Consider the following 19,237-nt stretch of genomic DNA (forward strand, 5'->3'; position numbering starts at 1 on the left):
GGATATTATTTCTGTTCCACCGCAGTGTCGTCCCTAAAACCATTATTTCGATGATGAACTTTTTGGCTAAAGGCTGAGAGTATAAAAAATGTAGATTGGGAATATTGTGTTTATGGATTTTTGCTGAAAGAATGTATACATGTATAGAAACCTTGGATTAGGCGCCAGAATTTCAATTTATGAGAAGATCCAGAATTTCTATAAGAGAAGACCGAAACATGTTGTTTTTAAAATTTGAAAACAACAAATCTGTGATTAAGCTGAGTCTTACTTTAAAAATAAAAAGATTATTAAGATATTCTCTGATATATTGTCAAAAAAGTTCTAAAAACAAGAGAAAATCGGCCAATAAGTCTTACGCCATTTTAATTCTAAAATAGTAATGACAATTATTTAATCAGTAAAATAAGTCTACAATAGGGTTTACATCATTGCTAAATAAGAAATTTTCGCTAACATGAACTTTCAAAATTTTGGTCAGGTGAATCAAGAATTTAGACGGTCGCCAATGTTTATTTGAATGCGCTACACGCAGAAAAACAAACTGATTATACCCTCCGAAAATGCAGATAATAACTTCCAAAAACATGGAATTGGGTGGGGGCTATACCAAAACGTAGAACTATTCCACTTTGCTAATATTAAAATAATAAATTATAACATTGCACAATGGTCCCAAATTCAAATTTTCTGGCCAAAACTATTTCAACGTCCATTTTGTATTGAAATTAATTATTATTTATAATAAATGTGTACAAACAGCAATTTTTACGTTTTATCGACCAAAATGACCAAAAACTGCCAAAATTTGTTGAACAGGGTGGTCCCGTACTGTGGGGTCTAAACCAAAACATTGACCTATGTTAATAATTTTTGGTATGAAGGATTCATATCTTCCAAGAGGTCAAAATACCAAATTTCAGCCGAATCGGTCATAAAGTGTCGCTAAAATCCACAAAATATCTAAAATCGGACGGTACTTTTATGTGGGGACTATGACAAAAAATGGACCTATTTTCAAAAAAATTATACATACATGTTTTATACATTCTGAAACCCATAAATATGAATTTTAAGGAAAATCGGTTGATAGTTGTGGGTATTACCGTTCTATTTCAATTGGATACTACGTACAGTCACAACAGGTATTTACAAAAAATTCTCCCATCTAAAAATAGAAAAATCCAGTTTATTTTAACTGTGGCAAATTTGAGCACGATTTTACTTCTGAATTTATTAGTACAGACCCCCTGCTATCTTTCAAATTCGATTTGGAGGTGGACATATTTGGACATTTTTTTAAAAGTTTAAGTATATTTAAAAAATATTTGTAAAAAATAATTTTTAATATATATAAAAACATTGATTTTATTACGCTAATTTTACACATTTCATCGTTCTTTTTGTAAATATTATGAAAGTACTCATTAACAGCTTCCCGATTCATAATAACTTTGGTCTTACTTCTGTATATTTATGCAGCGACGCAATACAACAAAAATTGTATATTTTACAGTACAAAGTCTGTTTTATTTTTACATAAAAAAGTGTCAACTTTGGTACTGCGCCAATCAACAAATACTAACGTTATTTACAAAAACTAATAATTTTGAGATGACTTGATGTGTTTTTTATTATTCTGTGCAAAAAAAATTAAAATTTCGAAACTTCAAAAATAGGGTTTTGGCCAAAAATTTCCTGATTGAAACCTATGTGCATTGGTAGTGTTTTTATTGGGAAAGCTTTTGATTTTTTTTTTCAAATAGTCTGGGTTAATCCCATTGTTGTTGTTTTAATATTTTAAAACAACGAATTTATTAGTGGACAACACTATTTCTTTTGTTGTTGTTTTTGTGTGTGAACAATCTCCACCAAAGTTATTTTTCAATAAATTCATCTCCATTAATAAATTCTTTATTTTAAAATATTAAAACAGCAATGGACTATTAAAAAAAAACAAAACAAATTAATAGATTATAATTTTACATGTAATTGGGTGGTACCGTTATATGGGGCTATACCAAAACGTAGATAAGATAGAAAAGTTTTTGACTATTTTAGACTTTAATTGCCTAATTATATATAATTCGTCAAATTATGGAGCCACTAGAACCCTAGATACTAAATTATAGCTAATTCGGTCAGACCTGTCTCCAAACAAAAGGCGCATTTTTCCAAAATTTCAGCGCCCTATCTCAATTTTTGTGGGGGCTACCGTGATTATCACAGACAGACGGATATGCTTAGGCCGACTCAGAATTTTACCCTCATCAATAAAAGATACCCCACATTTAAAGATGCAGTTAAATCATAAATCATACGAACAAGTGATTTGGAATGGCATCAAATTATGCATTTTCACTTATGATTTTTACATGAGCGTGACTAGCGAACCTCTAACACTCCATTAGCACTGCATTTTAATTAACTCTTTGAAATTGCATTTTAACTAAACCTTTAGAGTTTGCCGTCCTATTTGCATCAAAAGCACGTGTTTTGGTGCAGTGCTTTGGATTGAATTTAAAATCACTCTTCGGAATGTGTTTTTGATCAGTTCAAAGATGCAATAAAAATGCAAGTCATTGCAAAATGTTTCAGAATAAACAAAATAAATTCATTATTTGTGTAAAACAAGAATATTAAGAACTTTATTACATTAAAACAAATTATGAAAATTCTTCATTAAATTCAATCGCAACAGAGTTTGTTTCCTCCTTTCTCCATTTAATCCAAGATGAAATGTTCTGCTTCATATGCTAGGGGGTTCTTATCCCATCACTACTTGAGATTTCGACATGTACTACAACAGCACTCCATTAGGAAATTTTCTTCTCATGAGTTACCGTAAAAATGTATATAACATTGATTTGTATTTTTCTACCCTCCACCATAGTATGGAGGGCATATTAAGTTTGCCTTTCCGTTTGTAACGCTATGAAATAATCATTTGCGACCCTATAGAGTATATATATTCTCGATCAGGGTAAAAATCGTCCTTCCGTCTGTGGCAATCACTCTAGCATCCACAAAAATGGAAATAGGACACTGAAATTTAAGGAACATGCGTCATTTGTTTGCAGGCTGGTCAAGTTCAATGATGGACTATATCGGTCCACGTTTTGGTATAACCCCCATATAACGGTACCTCCCGATTTGCGGTATTTTGTTGCCACCGTGGTGCAATGGTATGCACAACCGCCTTGCAAGCTGAAGGTCGTGGGTTCGATTCCCCGGCCAAGCAATATCAAATTTTCAACGGTGGCAAAATACCCCTCAGTAATGTTGGCGACATTTCCTGAGTATTTCAGCCATTTACAACTTCTCTACACGTGGTGACTTAAGACACGCCGTTCGGACTCGGCGATAAACTGTAGGTCCCATATCATTGAGCTAATATGAATCGGGGTGCACTCATTGATATGAGAGAAGCATCCCTTGTCCCATCTGGGATGTTTGAATAACAATTATATAGCTACAATTTTTAACCGAACTAGCAGTTGTTTGCTCTTTGAGGTTCTCTGTGGTCACGAAACTTATCCACCAAAAATCGTCAACATAGGTCCAAGTTTTGGTATAGCCCCCATATAACGGTGCCTCCCAATTTTCGGTATTTTAAATGTTTTAGCTACAACTTTTAATCGAACTAGCTCTAATTTGAAATTTGAGGTTCTCTGTGGTCACGAAACTTCTCCGCAAAAAATTCGAACTAGCTGTAATATGACATTTGAATTTTCAGTGGTCACGAAACTTCTTGACTAAAAATCGTCAACGTGCATGTTTTGGTATAGCTCCCATATAACGTTATCTCCCGATTTCAGTATTTTGAAGATCTTAACTACATTGTCTGAAGGAACTACCCGTTATTTGACTTTTGAGGTTCCCTGCGGTTATAAAACTTGTCCACCAAAAATTGTAAAGATAGTTCGACACTTCGATATCAACATGTAGGTTTTACCTTTCAGCTGTATGGGGTCGGAATGGGCAAAAAACTTATTTGGAGAAAAAGTCAACGTTTTATTTCAAAGCGTACATATCCGCTTTCATAAGGTATACCGATAGCAAAACATGGCAATGAAGGTATAAAATTTCACTTTTACAACGATGTATCGACTGTCGTAGGTGGTCAAACAACGGAGATATCACAATAGTCGGTAATACATTATATTTTCAATATTGTTGTAATCACGCTACAGGTCGGATCGTCACGAAATTTTGGGGGTTATTGAGGTTTGCAGAAAGGAAGAGTTGGTGATGGTCGGATAATATTCATGGGTCGGAATGGGCAAAAAACTTATGTGGAGAAAATTCAACGTTTTGTTCTTATGCGAATACCTTCGCTTCTAGTAGGAATATTTCAAAAGGATAGCAGGTCAATTGAAAAAGAAAAGCTATTTTTACATTGATACAAAGTTGGTTGGCGTAGGTCTTACAAAGGATATATCTCAATAGTAGGTAATGCATCCATTTTTTTTTTTACTTTTTGGTAATCACGCTACTTTTCCGTATTTTGATCGGATCGTCTCGAAATTTTATTGGCTAATAGGGTCCAGAGAGGAAGAAGCATATTGAGTTTGGTGATGGTCGGATAATATTTAAGAGTCGGAATGGTTAAAAACGTTATGTGAACAAAAAATTCAAAGTTTTCTTCTTATGCGAATATCACCGCGTTTAATAGTCGTATTCCAAAAGAAAAGTCTATCAATGGAAGAAGAAAATGCCACCTTTATAATGATGCAAAATTGGTTGTCGTACATCCCGTTTTTACATATTTTATTTTTTTAATTGTACTGATAAATATCCCAGCTTTGGTTGGATGCATTTCAACAAACGTGACCTATATAAAATGCTAATCAAGAAGCTTGCTATTAGTACTAAGTAGACTATCGACAGTTGTCAAATATAAAATCAATTAATAATACATACAAGTCAGGGTGGCGGATAACTCTAGTATGTATGTATATTAGGCAGGGGCGATTTGTATGGAAGAAAAACCTTAATGGGCCCTTCGCGTTTCGTATTTCTGGGATTGAACTGAGCAAATATGTTCACTGGACCATATGTCTTCGATGAAAATCGAGACTCCCGATTTTGACTTGAAATTTTTTATTGACGTTTCTTAGATATTTTGGCATATAACAGCCAAACGATTGGAATTTGCGATCCAACACAAAGACCAAATTGTAGCCAACACAATAATTAAGAACTCTCTAGTACATCGCAAAAGTATTGGAAATTACCTTCAGGCAGTTTTGGCCTTGAGAAAGTGAACATTTTGCGAAAAATATCGATAAATGACACAGGCCACAAAAGTTGACCAGAAAAATATTCAAGCGTTCTGTTACAAAGTTCTGTCATGTTGGGATCCATGGACGACGAAAATGCCTTTAGTTCGTTTGGGTCACTTCGTTTTATTTCTTCTCTTTTTCACAACGAAAGGAGCAATCCAATGCTTTTGCGATGTATTAGAGAGTTCTTAACTACTATCTTGGCAACAATTTTTGTCTTTGTGTTAGATCGAAAATCTCAATGGTTTGGCCGTTATATGCCAAAATGTCAAAAAACGTAGATGAAAAACTTAAAGTCAAAATCGGGAGGCTCGATTTTCACCGTAGACCTATGGTCTAATGGACTTTTTTGCTCAGTTCAATCCCAGAAATCAGAAACGCGAAGGCCCATTAAGGTTTTCAAATCGCCCCGGCCAAATGTATAATCCAAAAAGAAATGCTTACAGAGAAAAGCTTATGCACAGGGGTAGTAGCGAGAGGTATCACATTATCGGACAATTCCCGACTATAGCCGTTACTCAAGTTCTTCCAGTGGGTTGCAAACGGAAAAACAAACTTAATATATGGAGGGTATATATCCATTTTTTGAAGTCACTATAAGCAGATATTTAACTGAAAACAAGGTATATGGGCACACGACATAACCGAAATGACATAACTACTATTACTATTACATATATGTATATAATTTTATATTATATGTAACATTACTTCATATGTATATCATAAAAATTAAAAGTGGTTTGTGTGGGACCTTTTTCAATATTTATGTAAAATAAAAGTTATTTTAGTCGATAATAGGCAAAAGGTCATTCATTCGTATTTTTACAGGGTTTTATTTAACTTGCTTTGGTGTGTGTTTAGTTCAAATCTGGTAACTCATTTTTAACACGGTTGCAGTTGACCAATTGAACTAAAACTTTGCACACTTTTCAGATTTGGATGACAATACACGAATATGAAATCAAAACCAAAATTGGTCCATTTTTACACTGTTTTACTGTTTTTCATCTAATTTGCTTTTCAAATCTGGTAACTAATTTTTCACACAGTTGCAGTTGACCAATCGAACTTAAAATTTGCACACATTTCAGATTTGGATGACAATACATGAATATGAAATCAAACCCAATATTGTTCCATTCTTACAGTGTTTTTACGGTGTCTAACTTAACCCCCATTTCAAATCTGGTAACTGATTTTTAAAACGGTTGCAGTTGACCAATCGAAGTAAAACTTTGCACACTTTACAGATTTGGATGACAATACGTGAATATGAAACCAAAATCAATATGGGTCCATTTTTTCCTATAGCCCCCATATAACGGTACCACCCGAATTCCGGTATTTTGCTTTTCAAATCTGGTAACTCATTTTTCACAAAGTTGCAGTTGACCAATAGAACTATAACTTTGCAAACTTTTCAGATTTGGATGACAATACATGAATATGAAATCCAAACCAATATTGGTCCATTTTTACAGTGTTGTACAGTATTCAATTTTACATGCTTTTCAATTCTGGTAACTCATTTTTAACACAGTTGTAATTGACCAAGCGAACTAAAATTTTGCACACTTTTCAGATATGGATGACAACACATGAATATGAAATCAAAACCAAAATTTTTCCATTTTTACACTGCTTTACAGTTTTTTATCTAATTTGCTTTTCAAATCTGGTAACTCATTTTTCACAAAGCTGTAGTTGACCAATCGAACTAAAAACAAATTTGGATGACAATACATGAATATGAAACCAAAACCAATATGGGTCATTTTTTCCTGTAGCTCCCATCCAGCGGTACCACTCGATAGGTATTTTATCGTCCTTTTAAGCCCATATTGGCTTTTTTTGGCAACTAGGGTTTCCAATGGTACAGAAACGTACCCATTTAAAATTATGGACATAGGTCCAGGTTTTGATATAGCCCCCATAGAGCGATACCGCCCGATTTCAAGTGTTTTAAGGATTTCATCTTCATTTTTATACCGAATTGCGTGTAACTTGGCAATTGGAGATCCCAGTGGAACAGAAATTTCTCCACCAAAAATTGTGACATAGATCCAGGCGTTGGTATAGCCCCCATATTACGGCTCCACCCGATTTAAAGTTTTTTTTTGTCTTAATTTTTGGGCCGTAATTGCTGTAACTTTGATTTCGAGTTCCCAACTTCTCCACCAAAAATTGTGGACATAGGTCCAGGTTTTGATATAGCCCCTATAAATGGTACCACCCAATTTCAGGCATTTTAAAGTGTGTATCTACATTTTCGGCCTAAATTGGTTATGGGGTTCCGTTGAAAATGGAAAGAGCATGTTGAGAGGGGAAAGTTCGGAGGAGGTTGTTCGGCGGTGTTTTTTCGGAGGTTCGGTGGAAGTGGTGTATCTAGGATCCAAGCTTTTAGAAGAATGGCAAGCATATGTGGCATTGAGTCGTGTAAGATCGCTGGATGGATTAAGAATAGAAGAACTGGATTGCTCGAAACTATCAGGAAAGGAGCCATAAAAAATGTTTACTAACATTATACATTTAATTAATAAATGTGAGTCCATCATTAAATATCGTTTATAATCTCAAGTACATATATAGAAATAAAATTGAAAATCTTAAAAATGTATTTACCAAAAAATTAAAAATAATTATAAAATTAATATGTTTCTGTGTTCTATTTTTAAATGCACTAAAAACTAGAAAATAATTATATAATTAAAAAAAAATTAAGTAACAGTGTTTTATTTATAAATGCACTTAAAAGTAGAAAATAATTTTTTATGATGGAATCTCTCAAATAAAACGCTTGCATTTGAATTAAAAATTGTGGCAATATTGAACGGCAAGCGTTTTATTTGAGAGATTCCATCATGAAAAAATATTTTCTACTTTTAAGTGCATTTATAAATAAAACACTGTTACTTATTTTTTTTTAATTATATAATTATTAAATTATAAGTATTATAAGTTTGTTTTGGTAAAAATTCATGTAACACCGCGAAATATTCGTCGAAGACCCCCAATGTGGTATACCAATCTTCATATCTCGACTAGATAAAGCGATTTTGAGATGTGTGTCCGTCCGTCTGTCCATTATAAATTGTAATCAAACTCCAGGCCGCAATTATGGACCGATCGTCACGAAATTTTGCATGGAGGTCGGGTTCAGACCAGAATAGACACCTATTGTTATTGGTGATGATTGTGAAATATTTAGCGGGTGAAATGGACCAAAAACATAATTTTTATCCGATTTTGTAGCTGCTCCGTAGGTCGCAATAATAGTCCCATCACCTCCAAATTTTAACTAAGGTAAGAGTATATGACAAAGATGAAGCTTGCAATTTGAGATGACGATCAGATAATATTTAGAGGGTTAAATGGACCACAAATTTTGTGTGAAAATTGTGAAAATTTTTAATATACAGCTTATATATGTATTCCTGGAAAATAAATTCCGCCCACGTAAATAACATTTGGAAGGCCATTTCTTGACCTTTCCATTAATGCCAATTATGTTGATTTACGTGCTCAGATAACAGAGTTACAGCCTAATATAACCAGTTATTTGTTTGTAGTGTAATCAGAAGCACGCTAGAGGTCGCAATTATAGATCAATAGTCACGAGATTTCGCACGTTGTAAGAGTTTAGGTCAAAGAACATGCCTGCAATTTTAGACGATGATCTCATATTATCTAGTTTGTTAAATGGGCTATTACTTTTGTATGAAAAATATAAAAATTTAAAATTTGGTCCATATTTTACTTCCTGAAGGGCAATACCAGCAAAGTAGTCTATACATAAAAAAGAACTACTCCCCTGATACAAATTGCAATAATGTGTCTCCTGGGTAACTAACGGGACTACTGCCTAATATGTAGTAGGTTTTGTGTAGAATACAACATTTTCCCCCCATGCTATAATTTGTCTCTATCATGATAGAGAAATTCCCAGCATTATTGCAAATTACTTGTATTCCTAGCATATTAATTGTCCAATTGAATTTTTTATAAATGCGGTCGCTTCGCCACCTTTTTTCAAAATACCCTCGGTGTCGCTACCTTTAAATTTCTTTTGACATAATAATTTTGGTGAAGGCACCCACCCCCTCCTGGCATATCATTACTCGTAAATATGAATACTTTTGGGAGTCATACATTTGTTTGCATGCAAATTATTTGAATTTCTACTCATTATTAGTTGTTTCTGACCGGTTAAAATATATTTTTGATATCCCATTTTGATATCCTTTTTTTACGATAGATCTTAAACTCACAATGTTCCCTTTAAAAAGTTTTATATAGCATATGTAGTGTTCAACAAAATTGGAGCAGTGTCCGTCTGTCGAAAATTTCACGGTCAGATATGTCAAATTGCATTGTAATTGGGTATATTCGTATTTATTTATATTAGGTGTGTTCCAAACGTAACCTGATATTCAACGAAAATTTATAGATGTATCAGAAGGGGCTACCAATGTCAATGTATAATGATATACATAATTGTTCCACAAACATCACAGTAGGGACAAGGGATGCTTCGCACATATGAATGAGTTCATCCCTATTCATACTAGCTCAATGATAAGTGACCTACTCTTTATCGCCGAGTCCGAACGACGTGTCCTAAGACACCGCATGTAGAGAAGTTTTTCATGGCTGAAATACTCAGAAAATTTCACCAACATTACTGAAGGGTAGTTTGCCACCGTTGAAAATTTCATTTGGCCTGGCCTAGGAACCGAACCCGGGCATTCATCGTGAAAGGCGGGTGGGCATACCATTGCACTACGGTGGCACCCTATTAGATATATCAAAACATGAAAATTTTAATATAGAATAGACTTCGGAGACATTTTATATGCTGAATGCAGAAAAAAATCATTACGTATCATCGTTCTAATATTATTCCATAGAGTGGAGCTATATTTCAACTTCACATTCGTCTTGTACGCAGAATGTCGTGGGTTTGATTCCCCGGCGAGGTAACATCTAACTTTCAACGGTGACAAAATACACATCAGTAATGTTGGCGACATTTTCTTAAAATTTCATCCATATAAAACTTCTCCAAAAGTGGCGTCTTAGGGCACGCCGTGATAAGGTGGCAGAATCGACCAAGTTATTTCTTACAATAAGCTTATTTTTTCCATAAAGGAATTTTGATTTGCTGAAAGCTAATTCCCAGGGGCAGTGGTGTAGGGTATCACATGGTCGGCCCCGTCCGACTATAACCTTTGCTTACTTGTTTTTTTTTTAATGTGTTTTTCAAAATGGAATGAGTGTTATTTTAGGCATTAGTTGGCAAAAGTTCATTCATTCTCACACAGGAAATCATTTTTGGGAAAAAATTTCAAAAAGTCATAATCCTAATAGTCAAACCCAAGCCCTCTGCTTGCCAGAAGGGGTGGGGGTATACTAACTACTACTAACCGGCTACTTACTACTTATTTTATTTTTTACAACACAATGTAGAACTTAATGCTCAAAGAAGAAGTTAAAGGATACTCTTCAGAGATGAGGTTTCTAATGTATGATTTTTTAATATATCCATTGTATATACTTCAAACGGATGCTAACAGTTTGAAGACTAAAAAAAGTTTTTTTATTTTATTTATTTATTTTTTTTGAATTTGATAATCGGGACATGGAGCCGGATTTATCGAAAAGCTTATTATGTGATTGTAGTAGCCGCAATTTCGCATTTTTTAAAGTATAACTTGAGCGTGTAACCTTCAAAGGATCACGGCAATCTGCGCTCAATGTCGAAATTGTTGTGCGTACATTTTTTCTAAAAAACCTGGATTCAAAATTTACAAATGCCATTCGATTTCAGTGGAAACTCGCGTAAATTTAGTTTATTTTACGTTGTGAATCTAATAAGCCATTGTGCGTCTAAATCCATCCACTAGATGTTTTTGAAAATATAGAATATTTAGACGCGTTTTGGATGTGTCATTCCTACTTAGATAAAAAGAGCGAGACGCCTGTTTAAAATGTGTGACAACAGATATTTAAAAAAATTCGCGAATCCGGAGATATAATTGATTTTTCTTTCACGGCTCTTGATAGATCGCACTGAATTGGCATAGAATGATGTATTTTGAATGGGGATCATTGAAATCGGATGCGCATAAAATACAAATGTACTTCGTGGAAATTATGGACATTTTACTGTGTTTTTGTACCCTAACATGCAACTGCAGTGCAAAAATTATTGATGTAGTATAAACAATTTTTTTTTATTTTTTTTTTTAAATGGAGAAGACAGTTTTTGAATTTTCTTCGCGATATATAACTGTAGCGGAATTTTTAACACATTTTTTGGTTACCGACAAAAATAGGGTAATTTAAAACGCAAAATTATGAATGAAATGTTCTAAACAAGTCGAAAAAACTATTCCTATTGGTAGGATTATCGTAGAAAAGAATATCGTAGATTATCGTTATTTACGCTAAATTATAAGCATAATTATCGATTTGTGTCGAACACGGTTAAATAAGTTAGAAAATACTAGAAAACTTTTTTGGGTTGGACCAGATCAATTTATTTCTGTCTTGCTAATAACTCTCCTTATATGTATGTATTTCTTCTATACATAAATCAACAATTATATTAAATCATACTTAACTTCGGTTAACCCATTTCCGCTTAACGAGCATTGTACCATTGTGCTCCTTTTAACTTCATTTAGATGACAAAGTAAAAATGTGTTCAACTGTCAAATGTCTTGTTGACTTTTTCTTATTTCTGCTTAAACACGCAAAAAACGAACGAAACTTTATGACAAGGGTTTATAACATGCCACACGGTTCTGTCTATGTATTGCTTACGGTTGTTGTTTTTATTTTGTTGTTACGCTGGGTTGTGGTATTGGAGTAGGTGTCGTTTCCGGTTACCCCATACGAGGCAACTTTTTCGATTATTTATTATTCACATTTTCTCTTTATTAGTTGTATTGTTTACTGGAGCCCTTGTTCAGTGTGGTCGTGGTGAAGGGTATGGGGGTTTGTATTTTATTTGGCTTTCTGACTAACGCCAGCCGTGGTTGGGCTGGCTGGGGTGTTAATCAAGTTTTCTGTCTTATGGAAAAGCAAAGTTTCCCTTAATTTTGTTATCGATTATTTAGGCCCCACTTGAGCTCTGACAACAAACTCCCCACCACCACCAGTCGTTCGTGAAATATTCGTCTACCCTTTTCTCTCAATAAACAAAGGCAGACCACAGGGCCATGGTCGGATTGTGTGTGGTTATTGTTTTTGCTGTGTTCATTTGTTTATTTGTTTGCTTAGCTAATTAAAATGTTGTCATAATCAGCATTAGTTTAAATTTATAAAGTTCTTGAAATCGATGGAAGAGCAAGGCAAACGCCAACCGCATTCATCTAAGAAAATAAGCAAACACTTCTGACTGCCTGCCTGCCTGTCTGTCTGTTTGCTTAGATTTTGAAGTGTTAGTTAAAAATGACTGAAAGTGAAAATAAGGACGAAGAAGACGACGATGACAATGACAATGAGCATAAGCATGCGAATAAGAATAATATCCCAATAACCGCAACAACAATGACAACACCAATAATTGACTACTACCATACAACAACACCAAATGTCATAGTTAATTTAAGTTGTGGTGATTAATTTATGAACTTTTTGCTCAAAGTTCTTCCAATAATTCTCAAGAAGAGTTCATTAAAACTTCTGGGGTCGACACTTGGCAAGTTAATATAATTCCGTCCATTCAAGTGGCATCTATGGAGTGGGGGGTCAAACAATTCCAATTGAAGCAACATTGTGTTCATTGTTGGTCGGTTAGTCGGTCGGTTGTGAAGAGCCAACTGCTGTTGCCATTGCTGTGTTTTGAACATTTCGAACAAAGGGGCAAAGAATCAAAAAGTTGTTTTGTAGAAATTTCAATGCAAATGCCAAATGTTCAAAAACTTATGACAGCAATCTCTTTGAATGAAATAAAAAAACGGATGGGAATGGATGTAGATTGACAACAGTAGTTATGGGAGAAAGATGGAACAATTTAAACTGTCCACTTGCAAGAAAAACACGTTTGCTTTCCTTTTACGGATTAGGGGGTTTTAATGAGGCATAATAATTAAAATTTTTATTATAATTATTATGAATAGTATTAATTAATGTTTTTAATTTTGGACGTTTTCTTATGGATACGTTCATATGTTCATTAAAACGAAAAATCTAGTTTATTATTTTAACTGTATTTTAACTAAAAAAAGTTTCGTTTATTTATTTGGAATGATGATTTTCATTTTTTTTTTGTGACTATTATTGAATAAACATATTATTGAAAAAAAAAGAAAGTTGAAATCTTATCCCAAGAAAAAACCGCATAGAAGAACATTGTTTTAATAAAATATTAGAATAACGACTCTAGGGTGAAGGCCAAATACTGTTATAAAACGTGACGACTTGTAAAACAGATCAAATAAGGCAAAATTTATAATCTCATTTTTTGTGCTTTTAAAACTGTGAACCTAAGCTACTAATTTATGACGTGATGAGTTCTGTGTTGGTGACCCTTTGCTGAAAAATTAAAGAATTTCTAGGGTTTGTTGGTTGTTTCTAGGATTTTATGTCCTAAATAAAGTCCGTTGGAGTTTATTTCAATTCCAAAATTTTCTCCTTCATTGTGTTTGAAGTACTTTTTGTACATTTTTTCACAACGAGGACGAGAATGACAGAGCAGGATAAGAGTTAGAGACACGAAAAGTCTTACGAAAACAATCCTCAACGGGTTTGGTTAGGACATATCAATCCATATACACCCTACAACAGACAGAAATTGAGTTATAAACATTTTTAAACTTGCAATGAAGGGTAACCAACACAGAATTCATCACATCATAAGTCAGTAGTTAAACTTACGACGAATATCTTTATCCGGGTTTTCATATTCTCAAGAAGGGTTCTCATCCCCAAAAGGTATTTTTCAGCCAACAAATCATATTTTTTCACGCAGTAAAATTTATCCTCAAAAGCGTTGAGAAACTGTTCAAGACTTCGTGTTTATAATTTCCACCATAGTATGGAGGGTACATTAGGGTACATCAGGGCAATATGCTGAGTCGATCTATATGTGCCAGTCCTTCCGTCGGTCTGTGTTAATCACTATATCCACAAAAATTGAGATAAGACGCTGAAATTTTTTAAAATGTACGTCTTTTGTCTGCAATAAGGTCAAGTTCGAAGATGGATTATATACATAGATCTACGTTTTGGTATACCCCAAATATAACGTAGCCACCCGTTTTCAGGTACTTCGATGATTTTAATTATTTGTTCAGAATAAATTAGCTATTTTTTCAATTAAGGATCAAAGTGGTCAAACAACTTATCTGCTGGAAATTGTGAACATAAGTCCATGTTTTGGAATAGCTCCTCTATAACAGTACCGTCCGATTTCACGTATTTTGGCGTTTTTAGCTTACAGACATTTCTAAGTTGGTATTTAAGGTTCGAATGATTTTAATTATTTGTTCAGAATAAATTAGCTATTTTTTTCAATTAAGGATCAAAGTGGTCGAACAACTTATCTGCTGGAAATTGTGAACATAAGTCCATGTTTTGGAATAGCCCCTCTATAACAGTACCGTCCGATTTCACGTATTTTGGCGTTTTTAGCTTACAGGTATATCTAAGTTGGTATTTAAGGTTCGAAGTGGCCAAAAAACTTCTTCAATAAAAATTGTGGACATAGGTTCAGGTTTTAGAACAGTCCCCTACAAGGGCACCTCCCGATTTCAGGTATTTTGATGTTTGTAATTACGTTTTCTGACCGAATTAGCTATAATTGGCATTTGGGGTTCCTAGTGGCAAAAAAACTTATCTATTGAAAAATTGTGGACATACATGGGTGAACGGTACGCCAATTTCAGGTATTTTGATATTTTTATACCCTCCAGCATAATATGGAGGGTAAATTAAATTTGTCAATACGTTTGTAACACAAAGAAATGGTCGTCGGAGACCGTATAAAGTACAAATATTCCTGATCAGCATGAAATTATAACTCGATATAACCATGTCCGTCTTTTGAAATCAAGATACAGCTCGCAGTTTTTAAGATAGAGCTTTGTTATTTGGTATAGAAGTCTCTATTCCTCCTAGGATGTTTGGTATTTAAAATGGTCTCCATCGGTCCACGTTGTGATATAGGTTTTAACCTCATTATCACACCAAAATGGCTGAAATTAAGTTTTAAGTCTTCATATAGCCGCGATGGAACAGTACCGCCGATTTTCGGTATTTTGAAGGTTATGGCCTCAATATCCCACCGAAATGAATGAAATTAAGTATTTAGTATTTGTTATTTTCCACCAGAAATTTGTCTGTATAGGTCCACTTCTTCATATAGCCGGCAGAAAACGGAACCTTCCGCTTTTCGGTATTCTGAAGGGGTTGACCCCAATATATATATATATATATATATATATATATATATATATATATATATATATAGAAATGCTAAAATTTGGTATTTAAACTTCGTTGAGGGTATAAAACTTTCCACCTGAAATTTGTCGGTATTGCTCCACGTCTTCATATAGCCCGCGTAGATCGGTACATCCCGGCTTTCAGTATTCTGAAGGTTGTGGCCTCAATGAAATGAATGAAATTTAGTTTTAAATCTGCGTTGTGGGTATAAAACTTTTCACTTGAAATGTGTCGATATAGAGCCATGTCTTCTAATAGCCCTCATAGAACGATACCTCCTGATTTTCGGTATTTTGAAGGTTGTGACCTGAATATATCACTGAAACGGCTAAAATTTAGTAATTAGACTTCGTTGGGAGTGTAAAACTTTCCATCTGAAATTTGTCGGTATAGGTTCAAGCCTTCATATAGTTTCCATAGAACGGTACCACTCGATTTTGTGAATTTTGAAGGTTGTGGCCTTACTATTACACCGAAATTACTGCAATTTGGCATTCAGTCCTCGTTAGGGGTATACAACTTTCCACACGAAATTTGTCGGTATTGCTCCACGTCTTCATATAGAGAATAGAATTGACCCACGACCCCACCCCAAAATTTTCGCTATTTTTGAAACGTAAAATTGTAAATATTGATTGATGTCATGGGCGTAGGGGAGGGCTGCAAATGCTTGTTTTTTAATATTTGTATTTTTTTACATACTAATGAACTGTTTTGTAGGACCTAGTGGGGTGGGGCAGATGCCGCCCTAGCTATTCCTGGCTACGCCCATGATTGATGTTTTGAAAAGAACAGCGATTGTGTCCCATATGAGCTTTTTTACCGGACATATCATCAGTTATGATATTCTGCTTTTGAGGAAGAGCTAATACAGCTCGTGGTGGATGGTAAAAAAAAGTTCGGTCGTTCTCACTTGTTTGGTATAGTTTCAGCTTGTTACGTATAGTTTCAGCTTGTTACGTATAGTTTCAGCCATAAAAACTCCAAATTTTGAAATATATCTACAGCCACTTTTGAGATATTTCTAGCTGCAAGTTGGCATTTGGAGTTCTTAGTGTTTACAATACATTTAGGATATATGTGTTTTTTTTTTTGTTATTTTGAAGAATTGCTGTAATTTGTAGTAGTCAAAAAAAAAAAAACATCTCCACCAAAAGTGGTAGACATAGATTGGTCTTCGTTTTGGTATTTCCCTTTTATTTTTTCCTTTGTTGATGCATTAGCATTAACTTTCTCATTTCTGTTTTTGTTCATTATTGTCTGAAGCAGTGGAGTCGACAGCATAATCATCGGCAGCATCGAAATATTTCCCCCACATATTACATAGAGTTCCAATCCGGCCCCGTCTTTCCACAGATATAGAAAACTTTCAATTACATATAGAGAACTTTCAATAACTTTGGATGGTCTTCTTCCCATAAAAGACTTTCATTAGGGTTATGACTTTTCGAAATTTTTTCTCAAAAATGATTTCCTGTAGCACGAAGGAATGAACTTTTGCATATTAATCAACAAAAAAAAAACTTTTATTCCGTTGAAGTATAAAAAGTTCACGCACAGATCGATTTCAAAAAAATAACTAAACTAAAATAACGTTTATTCCGTTCAAATATTGAAAAAGGCCATGCACAAACCACTTTGAAAAAAATTTGATTTTTTGTTAAAAAAGTATATCTTTAAAAAGAGCGTTCACTACATTTTTATCATCATCAGAGTTAAAGAAAATTAGTAAGAACAAAATGTTGTGTGAGTTTGCTTATCACCTGTGGCTGTAAAGTTTATTTTCAATTATATATCTGCTCATAGAGACTTGAACAAATTGACCCTAACTCTGATAAATTCAAATTTTAAAATTATTTTCTGCGAGAGGTTTTTCACCAGATCCCCTTACAATTAAAATTTTATGTAATCTGATGTAGAAACTCATCACGCTATGATACAGGGACATGCGGTTGTAAAAAAGTCGTAACCCTAATCTTCATACCATAAAAGGCCTTCTAACGTAATATACCCGCTACGTAAGACGAAGTGTCGTGTCTGTAGCGTAATCTACACATTTGATAAAATGTAGATCTTTAGGCAGTAGTTCGGCTATTTTGGCGGTGTATGTTCTCCAAAAATTAAAATATAGGCCAAAAGGTAAGGTTGGTTATTTTTTACCCAAAATTCATACTTCGTCAATAATTAACTATAACTGCGACCTATAGCGGTTTATGGAGTTTGGTCCAGGCGTTGGATTAAAATTTTAATGGAATGACTCACAAACGAGCGGACACACAAAGCTTTATCTCGTCGAGAAATAAAAAATGGTGTAGGGCAAGGGGGTCTACGGCGAATATTTCGTGGTGTTACATACTTTTACATTTTTAAACAAGTGAGCAACGGCTATAGTAGGGACGGGGCCGACCATGTGATACCCTACACCACTACCCCTGTGCATAAGCTATCCATTGGTAAACATTTCTTTTAGGGAAGATAATCCGACTACCCCCATAAGCAACCAAAATTTCGTGACCATCCGATCAAAATTACGACCTGTAGCTTGATTGCAAAAAATGGAAGAATTGGATGCATTACCGACTATTGTGGTATCTCCCTTGTTTGACCACATTCGCCAACCTGCTTTACACCAATGTAAAGGTAATATTTTCTTCTTCCATTGACAGGCTTTGCCGTTGAATACCCCTACTAGAAGCCGATATATTCACAAAGAATAAATCTTTGAATTTGTCTCCAAAAGAGTTTTTCCCCATTCCGACCCCCAAATATTATCCGACTATCACCAAAATCAATAGGCTTCTTCCCCTGTGGGGCCCCCATCTACCCCCCAAAATTTCGTCACTATCCGGTCAAAATTCCAACTTGTAGCGTGATTACAAAAAATGGAAAAATTGGGTATATTACTGAATTTTGCAATATTTCGGATTGCTCACTTACGCCAACATACTTTGCATCAATATAAACGAGATCTTTTCTTCTTTCATTGACGGGTATTCCTTTTGGAAAACTCCAACCAGAAGCGGAAATATTCGCATAAGAAAAAAAGTTGACTTTTCTCAACATAAGCTTTTCGCTTATTCCGACTCCTGAATGTTATCCGACCATCACCAAACTAAATAGGCATCTTCCTTTGTGGGACCCGCATCATCTCCCAAAAAATTCGTGACGATCCGATCAAAATTGCGACCTGTAGCGTGATTACAAGGTTTAGATGGACAGTCGGACAGACGGACGGACGGACGGACTGACGGACGGACACACATAGCCAGATCGACTCAACTCGTCGAGACATTCATTTTGGTATATATAAGTATGGGTCTACGACCATTATTTCGATGCGTTACAAACTTTTTGCCCAAAACCAACTTATAATACCCTCTCCACATAGTGGTGTAGGGTATAAAAAACGAACATAAAATACGCTTTCCCCATTGTGGTGCAGGGTATAAAAATAATTTAAATATTTTCTTAGGAGTTGTGTTATAAACCGCACACGA

At 34.5% G+C, this 19,237-nt stretch overlaps 1 protein-coding gene across 1 annotated transcript in view; it reads left to right on the forward strand.

The window, feature by feature from the left end:
• The window catches only part of beat-Vc (beaten path Vc), a 533,781-nt gene that overhangs the window by 497,603 nt on the left and 16,941 nt on the right, over window positions 1–19,237 (forward strand). The window lies entirely within an intron of this gene.

The sequence above is a fragment of the Musca autumnalis genome, unplaced genomic scaffold (genome assembly GCF_047663935.1).
Source record: "Musca autumnalis isolate F117 unplaced genomic scaffold, ASM4766393v1 scaffold_1, whole genome shotgun sequence".
Classification (NCBI taxonomy): domain Eukaryota; kingdom Metazoa; phylum Arthropoda; class Insecta; order Diptera; family Muscidae; genus Musca; species Musca autumnalis.